The sequence below is a fragment of the Lepus europaeus genome, chromosome 21, assembly GCF_033115175.1.
Source record: "Lepus europaeus isolate LE1 chromosome 21, mLepTim1.pri, whole genome shotgun sequence".
Taxonomy (NCBI): Eukaryota; Metazoa; Chordata; class Mammalia; order Lagomorpha; family Leporidae; genus Lepus; species Lepus europaeus.
In genome coordinates this window covers 34372452-34388004 of record NC_084847.1, presented here as the reverse complement: position 1 = coordinate 34388004, position 15553 = coordinate 34372452, and positions in this window count along the sequence as shown.

Genomic DNA, 15553 nt, shown 5'->3' with positions numbered 1-15553 from the left:
GATATGACTGCATGAAACCGGAAATATCCGGTTTTGTTTTGGCTAACTCAATCCCAGATTGCCACAGCCTCTGTGTTTGTGATTTCTGGATATTACAAATGGTCATTATTGTTTTGAAAGTTTTTTTTTTTTTTTATCAGGGAACATTTAATTTTGTTCTGGGAAACACTCAGTGGTTCCACACGGAGACATCAGCTCTACACATTCGTATTTTCTAAGCGAGAAACTAGAGGAACTGCGGCAAACAAACATGATATTTCTGTTTGTATACATGACATTTTATGCACTTGCCAAAGAAAGGACTTTGCTTTTCTCCAAAACCATTTTTACTATGATTTTCTTGGTCTATTGCATACAAATTCCACACCACTTTGTCAGGATATGACTGCATGAAACCGGAAATGTCCGGTTTTGTTTTGGCTAATTCAATCCCAGATTGCCACAGCCTCTGTGTTTGTGTTTTCTGGATATTACAAATGGTCATTATTGTTTTGAAAGTTTTTTTTTTCATCAGGGAACATTTAATTTTGTTCTGGGAAACACTCAGTGGTTCCACATGGAGACATCAGCTCTACACATTCGTATTTTCTAAGCGAGAAACTAGAGGAACTGTGGCAAACAAACATGATATTTCTGTTTGTATACATGACATTTTATGCACTTGTCCAACGAAAAGACTTTGCTTTTCTCCAAAACCATTTTTACTATGATTTGCTTGGTCTATTGCATACAAATTCCACAACACTTTGTCCGGATATGACTGCATGAAACCGGAAATATCCGGTTTTGTTTTGGCTAACTCAATCCCAGATTGCCACAGCCTATGTGTTTGTGTTTTCTGGATATTATCAATGGTCATTATTGTTTGGAACGTTTTTTTAAATCAGGGAGCATTTAATTTTGTACAGGGAAACAATCACTGGATCCACATGCAGAAACCAGTTCTTCCTATTCTTGTATTCTAGGGAGAAAACTAGAGGAACTGCGGCAAATAAACATGATATTTCTGTTTGTATACATGACATTTTATGCACTTGTCCAACGAAAAGACTTTGCTTTTCTCCAAAACCATTTTTACTATGATTTGCTTGGTCTATTGCATACAAATTCCACACCACTTTGTCCGGATATGACTGCATGAAACCAGAAATATCCGGTTTTGTTTTGGCTAACTCAATCCCAGATTGCCACAGCCTCTGTGTTTGTGTTTTCTGGATATTATCAATGGTCATTATTGTTTGGAACGATTTTTAAATCAGGGAGCATTTAATTTTATACAGGGAAACAATCACTGGATCCACATGCAGAAACCAGTTCTTCCTATTCGTGTATTCTAGGGAGAAAACTAGAGGAACTGCGGCAAATAAACATGATATTTCTGTTTGTATACATGACCTTTTATGCACTTGTCCAACGAAAAGACTTTGCTTTTCTCCAAAACCGTTTTTACTATGATTTGCTTGGTCTATTGCATACAAATTCCACACCACTTTGTCCGGATATGACTGCATGAAACCGGAAATATCCGGTTTTGTTTTGGCTAACTCAATCCCAGATTGCCACAGCCCCTGTGTTTGTGTTTTCTGGATATTACCAAAGGTCATTATTGTTTTGAACCTTTTATTTTCATCAGGGAACATTTAATTTTGTTCTGGGAAACACTCAGTGGTTCCACATGGAGACATCAGCTCTACACATTCGTATTTTCTAAGCGAGAAACTAGAGGAACTGCGGCAAACACACATGATATTTCTGTTTGTATACATGACATTTTATGCACTTGTCCAACGAAAAGACTTTGCTTTTCTCCAAAACCATTTTTGCTATTATTTGCTTGGTCTATTGCATACAAATTCCACACCACTTTATCCAGATATGACTGCATGAAACCAGAAATATCCGGTTTTGTTTTGGCTAACTCAATCCCAGATTGCCACAGCCCCTGTGTTTGTGTTTTCTGGATATTATCAATGGTCATTATTGTTTGGAATGTTTTTTTTTAATCAGGGAGCATTTCATTCTGTACAGGGAAACAATCTCTGGTTCCACATGCAGAAACCAGTTCTTCCTATTCGTGTATTCTAGGGAGAAAACTAGAGGAACTGCGGCAAGCAAACATGATATTTCTGTTTGTATACATGACATTTTATGCACTTGCCTAAAGAAAGGACTTTGCTTTTCTCCAAAACCGTTTTTACTATGATTTGCTTGGTCTATTGCATACAAATTCCACACCACTTTGTCCGGATATGACTGCATGAAACCGGAAATATCCGGTTTTGTTTTGGCTAATTCAATCCCAGATTGCCACAGCCTCTGTGTTTGTGTTTTCTGGATATTACAAATGCTCATTATTGTTTTGAAAGTTTTTTTTTTCATCAGGGAACATTTAATTTTGTTCTGGGAAACACTCAGTGGTTCCACATGGAGACATCAGCTCTACACATTCGTATTTTCTAAGCGAGAAACTAGAGTAACTGTGGCAAACAAACATGATATTTCTGTTTGTATACATGACATTTTATGCACTTGTCCAACGAAAAGACTTTGCTTTTCTCCAAAACCATTTTTGCTATGATTTGCTTGGTCTATTGCATACAAATTCCACACCACTTTGTCCAGATATGACTGCATGAAACCAGAAATATCCAGTTTTGTTTTGGCTAACTCAATCCCAGATTTCCACAGCCTCTGTGTTTGTGTTTTCTGGATATTATCAATGGTCATTATTGTTTGGAACGTTTTTTTAAATCAGGGAGCATTTAATTTTGTACAGGGAAACAATCACTGGATCCACATGCAGAAACCAGTTCTTCCTATTCGTGTATTCTAGGGAGAAAACTAGAGGAACTGCGGCAAACACACATGATATTTCTGTTTGTATACATGACCTTTTAAGCACTTGTCCAACGAAAAGACTTTGCTTTTCTCCAAAACCTTTTTTACTATGATTTGCTTGGTCTATTGCATACAAATTCCACACCACTTTGTCCGGATATGACTGCATGAAACCGGAAATATCCGGTTTTGTTTTTGCTAACTCAATCCCAGATATAGCCACAGCCCCTGTGTTTGTGTTTTCTGGATATTATCATTGGTCATTATTGTTTGGAATGTTTTATTTTTAATCAGGGAGCATTTAATTTTGTACAGGGAAACAATCACTGGTTCCACATGCAGAAACCTGTTCTTCCTATTCGTGTATTCTAGGGAGAAAACTAGAGGAACTGCGGCAAGCAAACATGATATTTCTGTTTGTATACATGACCTTTTATGCACTTGTCCAACGAAAAGACTTTGCTTTTCTCCAAAACCGTTTTTACTATGATTTGCTTGGTCTATTGCATACAAATTCCACACCACTTTGTCCGGATATGACTGCATGAAACCGGAAATATCCGGTTTTGTTTTGGCTAACTCAATCCCAGATTGCCACAGCCTCTGTGTTTGTGATTTCTGGATATTACAAATGGTCATTATTGTTTTGAAAGTTTTTTTTTTTTTTATCAGGGAACATTTAATTTTGTTCTGGGAAACACTCAGTGGTTCCACACGGAGACATCAGCTCTACACATTCGTATTTTCTAAGCGAGAAACTAGAGGAACTGCGGCAAACAAACATGATATTTCTGTTTGTATACATGACATTTTATGCACTTGCCAAAGAAAGGACTTTGCTTTTCTCCAAAACCATTTTTACTATGATTTTCTTGGTCTATTGCATACAAATTCCACACCACTTTGTCAGGATATGACTGCATGAAACCGGAAATGTCCGGTTTTGTTTTGGCTAATTCAATCCCAGATTGCCACAGCCTCTGTGTTTGTGTTTTCTGGATATTACAAATGGTCATTATTGTTTTGAAAGTTTTTTTTTTCATCAGGGAACATTTAATTTTGTTCTGGGAAACACTCAGTGGTTCCACATGGAGACATCAGCTCTACACATTCGTATTTTCTAAGCGAGAAACTAGAGGAACTGTGGCAAACAAACATGATATTTCTGTTTGTATACATGACATTTTATGCACTTGTCCAACGAAAAGACTTTGCTTTTCTCCAAAACCATTTTTACTATGATTTGCTTGTTCTATTGCATACAAATTCCACAACACTTTGTCCGGATATGACTGCATGAAACCGGAAATATCCGGTTTTGTTTTGGCTAACTCAATCCCAGATTGCCACAGCCTATGTGTTTGTGTTTTCTGGATATTATCAATGGTCATTATTGTTTGGAACGTTTTTTTAAATCAGGGAGCATTTAATTTTGTACAGGGAAACAATCACTGGATCCACATGCAGAAACCAGTTCTTCCTATTCTTGTATTCTAGGGAGAAAACTAGAGGAACTGCGGCAAATAAACATGATATTTCTGTTTGTATACATGACCTTTTATGCACTTGTCCAACGAAAAGACTTTGCTTTTCTCCAAAACCGTTTTTACTATGATTTGCTTGGTCTATTGCATACAAATTCCACACCCCTTTGTCCGGATATGACTGCATGAAACCGGAAATATCCGGTTTTGTTTTGGCTAACTCAATCCCAGATTGCCACAGCCCCTGTGTTTGTGTTTTCTGGATATTACCAAAGGTCATTATTGTTTTGAACCTTTTATTTTCATCAGGGAACATTTAATTTTGTTCTGGGAAACACTCAGTGGTTCCACATGGAGACATCAGCTCTACACATTCGTATTTTCTAAGCGAGAAACTAGAGGAACTGCGGCAAACACACATGATATTTCTGTTTGTATACATGACATTTTATGCACTTGTCCAACGAAAAGACTTTGCTTTTCTCCAAAACCATTTTTGCTATTATTTGCTTGGTCTATTGCATACAAATTCCACACCACTTTATCCAGATATGACTGCATGAAACCAGAAATATCCGGTTTTGTTTTGGCTAACTCAATCCCAGATTGCCACAGCCCCTGTGTTTGTGTTTTCTGGATATTATCAATGGTCATTATTGTTTGGAATGTTTTTTTTTAATCAGGGAGCATTTCATTCTGTACAGGGAAACAATCTCTGGTTCCACATGCAGAAACCAGTTCTTCCTATTCGTGTATTCTAGGGAGAAAACTAGAGGAACTGCGGCAAGCAAACATGATATTTCTGTTTGTATACATGACATTTTATGCACTTGCCTAAAGAAAGGACTTTGCTTTTCTCCAAAACCGTTTTTACTATGATTTGCTTGGTCTATTGCATACAAATTCCACACCACTATGTCAGGATATGACTACATGAAACCGGAAATATCCGGTTTTGTTTTGGCTAATTCAATCCCAGATTGCCACAGCCTCTGTGTTTGTGTTTTCTGGATATTACAAATGGTCATTATTGTTTTGAAAGTTTTTTTTTTCATCAGGGAACATTTAATTTTGTTCTGGGAAACACTCAGTGGTTCCACATGGAGACATCAGCTCTACACATTCGTATTTTCTAAGCGAGAAACTAGAGGAACTATGGCAAGCAAACATGATATTTCTGTTTGTATACATGACATTTTATGCACTTGCCTAAAGAAAGGACTTTGCTTTTCTCCAAAACCATTTTTACCATGATTAGCTTGGTCTATTGCATACAAATTCCACACCACTTTGTCCGGATATGACTGCATGAAACCGGAAATATCCGGTTTTGTTTTGGCTAATTCAATCCCAGATTGCCACAGCCTCTGTGTTTGTGTTTTCTGGATATTACAAATGGTCATTATTGTTTTGAAAGTGTTTTTTTTTTTTCATCAGGGAACATTTAATTTTGTTCTGGGAAACACTAAGTGGTTCCACATGGAGACATCAGCTCTACACATTCGTATTTTCTAATCGAGAAACTAGAGGAACTTGGCAAGCAAACATGATATTTCTGTTTGTATACATGACATTTTATGCACTTGTCCAAAGAAAAGACTTTGCTTTTCTCCAAAACCATATTTACTATGATTTGCTTGGTCTATTGCATACAAATTCCACACCACTTTGTCCGGATATGACTGCATGAAACTGGAAATATCCGGTTTTGTTTTGGCTAACTCAATCCCAGATTGCCACAGCCTCTGTGTTTGTGTTTTCTGGATATTATCAATGGTCATTATTGTTTGGAACGTTTTTTTTAATCAGGGAGCATTTAATTTTGTACAGGGACACAATCACTGGATCCACATGCAGAAACCAGTTCTTCCTATTCGTGTATTCTAGGGAGAAAACTAGAGGAACTGCGGCAAATAAACATGATATTTCTGTTTGTATACATGACCTTTTATGCACTTGTCCAACGAAAAGACTTTGCTTTTCTCCAAAACCGTTTTTACTATGATTTGCTTGGTCTATTGCATACAAATTCCACACCACTTTGTCCGGATATGACTGCATGAAACCGGAAATATCCGGTTTTGTTTTGGCTAATTCAATCCCAGATTGCCACAGCCTCTGTGTTTGTGTTTTCTGGATATTACAAATGGTCATTATTGTTTTGAAAGTTTTTTATTTTCATCAGGGAACATTTAATTTTGTTCTGGGACACACTCAGTGGTTCCACATGGAGACATCAGCTCTACACATTCGTATTTTCTAAGCGAGAAACTAGAGGAACTGCGGCAAACAAACATGATATTTCTGTTTGTATATATGACATTTTATGCACTTGTCCAACGAAAAGACTTTGCTTTTCTCCAAAACCATTTTTACTATGATTTGCTTGGTCTATTGCATACAAATTCCACACCACTTTGTCCGGATATGACTGCATGAAACCAGAAATATCCGGGTTTGTTTTGGCTAACTCAATCCCAGATTGCCACAGCCTCTGTGTTTGTGTTTTCTGGATATTATCAATGGTCATTATTGTTTGGAACGTTTTTTAAATCAGGGAGCATTTAATTTTGTACAGGGAAACAATCACTGGATCCACATGCAGAAACCAGTTCTTCCTATTCGTGTATTCTAGGGAGAAAACTAGAGGAACTGCGGCAAATAAACCTGATATTTCTGTTTGTATACATGACCTTTTATGCACTTGTCCAACGAAAAGCCTTTGCTTTTCTCCAAAACCGTTTTTACTATGATTTGCTTGGTCTATTGCATACAAATTCCACACCACTTTGACAGGATATGACTGCATGAAACCGGAAATATCCAGTTTTGTTTGGGCTACCTCAATCCCAGATATTGCCACAGCTCCTGTGTTTGTGTTTTCTGGATATTATCAATGGTCATTATTTTTTGGAACGTTTTTTTTTTAATCAGGTAGCATTTCATTCTGTACAGGGAAACAATCTCTGGTTCCACATGCAGAAACCAGTTCTTCCTATTCGTGTATTCTAGGGAGAAAACTAGAGGAACTGCGGCAAACAAACATGATATTTCTGTTTGTATACATGACCTTTTATGCACTTCCTAAAGAAAGAATTTGCTTTTCTCCAAAACCATTTTTACTATGATTTGCTTGGTCTATTGCATACAAATTCCACACCACTTTGTCCGGATATGACTGCATGAAAGGGGAAATATCCGGTTTTGTTTTGGCTAACTCAATCCCAGATTGCCACAGCCTCTGTGTTTGTGTTTTCTGGATATTATCAATGGTCATTATTGTTTGGAACTTTTTTTTAATCAGGGAGCATTTAATTTTGTACAGGGAAACAATCACTGGATCCACACGCAGAAACCAGTTCTTCCTATTCGTGTATTCTAGGGAGAAAACTAGAGGAACTGCGGCAAATAAACATGATATTTCTGTTTGTATACATGACATTTTATGCACTTGTACAATGAAAAGACTTTGCTTTTCTCCAAAACCGTTTTTACTATGATTTGCTTGGTCTATTGCATACAAATTCCACACCACTTTGTCTGGATATGACTGCATGAAACCGGAAATATCCGGTTTTGTTTTGGCTAACTCAATCCCAGATTGCCACAGCCACTGTGTTTGTGTTTTCTGGATATTACCAAAGGTCATTATTGTTTTGAACCTTTTATTTTCATCAGGGAACATTTAATTTTGTTCTGGGAAACTCTTAGTGGTTCCACATGGAGACATCATCTCTACACATTCGTATTTTCTAAGCGAGAAACTAGAGGAACTGCGGCAAACACACATGATATTTCTGTTTGTATACATGACATTTTATGCACTTGTCCAACGAAAAGACTTTGCTTTTCTCCAAAACCATTTTTGCTATTATTTGCTTGGTCTATTGCATACAAATTCCACACCACTTTGTCCAGATATGACTGCAGGAAACCGGAAATATCCGGTTTTTTTTGGCTAACTCAATCCCAGATTGCCACAGCCTCTGTGTTTGTGTTTTCTGGATATTATCAATGGTCATTATTGTTTGGAACGTTTTTTTTAATCAGGGAGCATTTAATTTTGTACAGGGAAACAATCACTGGATCCACATGCAGAAACCAGTTCTTCCTATTCGTGTATTCTAGGGAGAAAACTAGAGGAACTGCGGCAAACAAACATGATATTTCTCTTTGTATACATGACATTTTAAGCACTTGTCCAACGAAAAGACTTTGCTTTTCTCCAAAACCGTTTTTACTATGATTTGCTTGGTCTATTGCATACAAATTCCACACCACTTTGTCCAGATATGACTGCATGAAACCGGAAATATCCGGTTTTGTTTTGGCTAACTCAATCCCAGATATAGCCACAGCCCCTGTGTTTGTGTTTTCTGGATATTATCAATGGTCATTATTTTTTGGAACGTTTTATTTTTAATCAGGGAGCATTTAATTTTGTGCTGGGAAACAATCACTGCTTCCAAATGCAGAAACCAGTTCTTCCTATTCGTGTATTCTAGGGAGAAAACTAGAGGAACTGCGGCAAACAAACATGATATTTCTGTTTGTATACATGACATTTTATGCACTTCCTAAAGAAAGAATTTGCTTTTCTCCAAAACCATTTTTACTATGATTTGCTTGGTCTATTGCATACAAATTCCACACCACTTTGACAGGATATGACTGCATGAAACCGGAAATATCCGGTTTTGTTTTGGCTAACTCAATCCCAGATATTGCCAAAGCCCCTGTGTTTGTACTTTGTGGATATTATCAATGGACATTATTGTTTTGAAAGTTTTTTTTAATCAGGGAACATTTAATTTTGTACTGGGAAACACTCAGTGGTTCCACATGGAGACATCAGCTCTACACATTCGTATTTTCTAAGCGAGAAATTAGAGGAACTGTGGCAAACAAACATGATATTTCTGTTTGTATACATGACATTTTATGCACTTGCCTAAAGAAAGGACTTTGCTTTTCTCCAAAACCATTTTTACTATGATTTGCTTGGTCTATTGCATACAAATTCCACATCACTTTGTCCGGATATGACTGCATGAAAGGGGAAATATCCGGTTTTGTTTTGGCTAACTCAATCCCAGATTGCCACAGCCTCTGTGTTTGTGTTTTCTGGATATTATCAATGGTCATTATTGTTTGGAACGTTTTTTTTAATCAGGGAGCATTTAATTTTGTACAGGGAAACAATCACTGGATCCACATGCAGAAACCAGTTCTTCCTATTCGTGTATTCTAGGGAGAAAACTAGAGGAACTGCGGCAAATAAACATGATATTTCTGTTTGTATACATGACCTTTTATGCACTTGTCCAACGAAAAGCCTTTGCTTTTCTCCAAAACCGTTTTTACTATGATTTGCTTGCTCTATTGCATACAAATTCCACACCACTTTGTCCGGATATGACTGCATGAAACCGGAAATATCCGGTTTTGTTTTGGCTAACTCAATCCCAGATATTGCCACAGCCCCTGTGTTTGTGTTTTCTGGATATTATCAATGGTCATTATTGATTGGAACGTTTTATTTTTAATCAGGGAGCATTTCATTCTGTACAGGGAAACAATCACTGCTTCCAAATGCAGAAACCAGTTCTTCCTATTCGTGTATTCTAGATAGAATACTAGAGGAACTGCGGCAAACAAACATGATATTTCTTTTTGTATACATGACATTTTATGCACTTGTCCAACGAAAAGACTTTCCTTTTCTCCAAAACCATTTTTACTATGATTTGCTTGGTCTATTGCATACAAATTCCACACCACTTTGTCCGGATATGACTGCATGAAACCAGAAATATCCGGTTTTGTTTTGGCTAACTCAATCCCAGATTGCCACAGCCTCTGTGTTTGTGTTTTCTGGATATTATCAATGGTCATTATTGTTTGGAACGTTTTTTAAATCAGGGAGCATTTAATTTTGTACAGGGAAACAATCACTGGATCCACATGCAGAAACCAGTTCTTCCTATTCGTGTATTCTAGGGAGAAAACTAGAGGAACTGCGGCAAATAAACCTGATATTTCTGTTTGTATACATGACCTTTTATGCACTTGTCCAACGAAAAGCCTTTGCTTTTCTCCAAAACCGTTTTTACTATGATTTGCTTGGTCTATTGCATACAAATTCCACACCACTTTGTCCGGATATGACTGCATGAAACCGGAAATATCCGGTTTTGTTTTGGCTAACTCCATCCCAGATTGCCACAGCATATGTGTTTGTGTTTTCGGGATATTACCAAAGGTCATTATTGTTTTGAACCTTTTATTTTCATCAGGGAACATTTAATTTTGTTCTGGGAAACACTCAGTGGTTCCACATGGAGACATCAGCTCTACACATTCGTATTTTCTAAGCGAGAAACTAGAGGAACTGCGGCAAACAAACATGATATTTCTGTTTGTATACATGACATTTTATGCACTTGTCCAACGAAAAGACTTTGCTTTTCTCCAAAACCATTTTTACTATGATTTTCTTGGTCTATTGCATACAAATTCCACAGCACTTTGTCCGGATATGACTGCATGAAACCAGAAATATCCGGTTTTGTTTTGGCTAACTCAATCCCAGATTGGCACAGCCTCTGTGTTTGTGTTTTCTGGATATTATCAATGGTCATTATTGTTTGGAACGTTTTTTTAAATCAGGGAGCATTTAATTTTGTACAGGGAAACAATCACTGGATCCACATGCAGAAACCAGTTCTTCCTATTCATGTATTCTATGGAGAAAACTAGAGGAACTGCGGCAAATAAACCTGATATTTCTGTTTGTATACATGACCTTTTATGCACTTGTCCAACGAAAAGACTTTGCTTTTCTCCAAAACCGTTTTTACTATGATTTGCTTGGTCTATTGCATACCAATTCCACACCACTTTGTCCGGATATGACTGCATGAAACCGGAAATATCCGGTTTTGTTTTGGCTAATTCAATCCCAGATTGCCACAGCCTCTGTGTTTGTGTTTTCTGGATATTACAAATGGTCATTATTGTTTTGAAAGTTTTTTTTTTCATCAGGGAACATTTAATTTTGTTCTGGGAAACACTAAGTGGTTCCACATGGAGACATCAGCTCTACACATTCGTATTTTCTAATCGAGAAACTAGAGGAACTTGGCAAGCAAACATGATATTTCTGTTTGTATACATGACATTTTATGCACTTGTCCAAAGAAAAGACTTTGCTTTTCTCCAAAACCATATTTACTATGATTTGCTTGGTCTATTGCATACAAATTCCACACCACTTTGTCCGGATATGACTGCATGAAACTGGAAATATCCGGTTTTGTTTTGGCTAACTCAATCCCAGATTGCCACAGCCTCTGTGTTTGTGTTTTCTGGATATTATCAATGGTCATTATTGTTTGGAACGTTTTTTTTAATCAGGGAGCATTTAATTTTGTACAGGGACACAATCACTGGATCCACATGCAGAAACCAGTTCTTCCTATTCGTGTATTCTAGGGAGAAAACTAGAGGAACTGCGGCAAGCAAACATGATATTTCTGTTTGTATACATGACATTTTATGCACTTGCCTAAAGAAAGGACTTTGCTTTTCTCCAAAACCATTTTTACTATGATTTGCTTGGTCTATTGCATACAAATTCCACACCACTTTGTCCGGATATGATGCATGAAACCGGAAATATCCGGTTTTGTTTTGGCTAATTCAATCCCAGATTGCCACAGCCTCTGTGTTTGTGTTTTCTGGATATTACAAATGGTCATTATTGTTTTGAAAGTTTTTTTTTCATCAGGAAACATTTAATTTTGTTCTGGGAAACACTCAGTGGTTCCACATGGAGACATCAGCTCTACACATTCGTATTTTCTAAGCGAGAAACTAGAGGAACTGTGGCAAGCAAACGTGATATTTCTGTTTGTATACATGACATTTTATGCACTTGCCTAAAGAAAGGACTTTGCTTTCTCCAAAACCATTTTTACTATGATTTGCTTGGTCTATTGCATACAAATTCCACACCACTTTGTCCGGATATGACTGCATGAAACCGGAAATATCCGGTTTTGTTTTGGCTAATTCAATCCCAGATTGCCACAGCCTCTGTGTTTGTGTTTTCTGGATATTACAAATGGTCATTATTGTTTTGAAAGTTTTTTTTTTCATCAGGGAACATTTAATTTTGTTCTGGGAAACACTCAGTGGTTCCACATGGAGACATCAGCTCTACACATTCGTATTTTCTCAGCGAGAAACTAGAGTAACTGTGGCAAACAAACATGATATTTCTGTTTGTATACATGACATTTTATGCACTTGTCCAACGAAAAGACTTTGCTTTTCTCCAAAACCATTTTTACTATGATTTGCTTGGTCTATTGCATACAAATTCCACACCACTTTGTCCGGATATGACTGCATGAAAGGGGAAATATCCGGTTTTGTTTTGGCTAACTCAATCCCAGATTGCCACAGCCTCTGTGTTTGTGTTTTCTGGATATTATCAATGGTCATTATTGTTTGGAACGTTTATTTAAATCAGGGAGCATTTAATTTTGTACAGGGAAACAATCACTGGATCCACATGCAGAAACCAGTTCTTTTTATTCGTGTATTCGAGGGAGAAAACTAGAGGAACTGCGGCAAATAAACATGATATTTCTGTTTGTATACATGACCTTTTATGCACTTGTCCAACGAAAAGACTTTGCTTTTCTCCAAAACCATTTTTACTATGATTTGCTTGGTCTATTGCATACAAATTCCACACCACTTTGTCCGGATATGACTGCATGAAAGGGGAAATATCCGGTTTTGTTTTGGCTAACTCAATCCCAGATTGCCACAGCCTCTGTGTTTGTGTTTTCTGGATATTATCAATGGTCATTATTGTTTGGAACTTTTTTTTAATCAGGGAGCATTTAATTTTGTACAGGGAAACAATCACTGGATCCACATGCAGAAACCAGTTCTTCCTATTCGTGTATTCTAGGGAGAAAACTAGAGGATCTGCGGCAAATAAACATGATATTTCTGTTTGTATACATGACATTTTATGCACTTGTACAATGAAAAGACTTTGCTTTTCTCCAAAACCGTTTTTACTATGATTTGCTTGGTCTATTGCATACAAATTCCACACCACTTTGTCCGGATATGACTGCATGAAACCGGAAATATCCGGTTTTGTTTTGGCTAACTCAATCCCAGATTGCCACAGCCACTGTGTTTGTGTTTTCTGGATATTACCAAAGGTCATTATTGTTTTGAACCTTTTATTTTCATCAGGGAACATTTAATTTTGTTCTGGGAAACTCTTAGTGGTTCCACATGGAGACATCATCTCTACACATTCGTATTTTCTAAGCGAGAAACTAGAGGAACTGCGGCAAACACACATGATATTTCTGTTTGTATACATGACATTTTATGCACTTGTCCAACGAAAAGACTTTCCTTTTCTCCAAAACCATTTTTACTATGATTTACTTGGTCTATTGCATACAAATTCCACACCACTTTGTCCGGATATGACTGCATGAAACCAGAAATATCCGGTTTTGTTTTGGCTAACTCAATCCCAGATTGGCACAGCCTCTGTGTTTGTGTTTTCTGGATATTATCAATGGTCATTATTGTTTGGAACGTTTTTTAAATCAGGGAGCATTTAATTTTGTACAGGGAAACAATCACTGGATCCACATGCAGAAACCAGTTCTTCCTATTCGTGTATTCTAGGGAGAAAACTAGAGGAACTGCGGCAAATAAACCTGATATTTCTGTTTGTATACATGACCTTTTATGCACTTGTCCAACGAAAAGCCTTTGCTTTTCTCCAAAACCGTTTTTACTATGATTTGCTTGGTCTATTGCATACAAATTCCACACCACTTTGTCCGGATATGACTGCATGAAACCGGAAATATCCGGTTTTGTTTTGGCTAACTCCATCCCAGATTGCCACAGCATATGTGTTTGTGTTTTCGGGATATTACCAAAGGTCATTATTGTTTTGAACCTTTTATTTTCATCAGGGAACATTTAATTTTGTTCTGGGACACACTCAGTGGTTCCACATGGAGACATCAGCTCTACACATTCGTATTTTCTAAGCGAGAAACTAGAGGAACTGCGGCAAACAAACATGATATTTCTGTTTGTATACATGACATTTTATGCACTTGTCCAACGAAAAGACTTTGCTTTTCTCCAAAACCATTTTTACTATGATTTTCTTGGTCTATTGCATACAAATTCCACAGCACTTTGTCCGGATATGACTGCATGAAACCAGAAATATCCGGTTTTGTTTTGGCTAACTCAATCCCAGATATTGCCACAGCCCCTGTGTTTGTGTTTTCTGGATATTATCAATGGTCATTATTGTTTGGAACGTTTTTTTAAATCAGGGAGCATTTAATTTTGTACAGGGAAACAATCACTGGATCCACATGCAGAAACCAGTTCTTCCTATTCATGTATTCTATGGAGAAAACTAGAGGAACTGCGGCAAATAAACCTGATATTTCTGTTTGTATACATGACCTTTTATGCACTTGTCCAACGAAAAGACTTTGCTTTTCTCCAAAACCGTTTTTACTATGATTTGCTTGGTCTATTGCATACAAATTCCACACCACTTTGTCCGGATATGACTGCATGAAACCGGAAATATCCGGTTTTGTTTTGGCTAACTCAATCCCAGATATTGCCACAGCCCCTGTGTTTGGGTTTTCTGGATATAATCAATGGTCATTATTGTTTGAACGCTTTTTTTTTTTAAATCAGGGAGCATTTAATTTTATACTGGGAAACAATCACTGGTCCACATGCAGAAACCAGTTCTTCTTATTCGTGTATTCTAGGGAGAAAACTAGAGGAACTGCGGCAAGCAAACATGATATTTCTGTTTGTATACATGACATTTTATGCACTTGCCTAAAGAAAGGACTTTGCTTTTCTCCAAAACCATTTTTACTATGATTAGCTTGGTCTATTGCATACAAATTCCACACCACTTTGTCCGGATGTGACTGCATGAAACCGGAAATATCCGGTTTTGTTTTGGCTAATTCAATCCCAGATTGCCACAGCCTCTGTGTTTGTGTTTTCTGGATATTACAAATGGTCATTATTGTTTTGAAAGTTTTTTTTTTCATCAGGGAACATTTAATTTTGTTCTGGGAAACACTAAGTGGTTCCACATGGAGACATCAGCTCTACACATTCGTATTTTC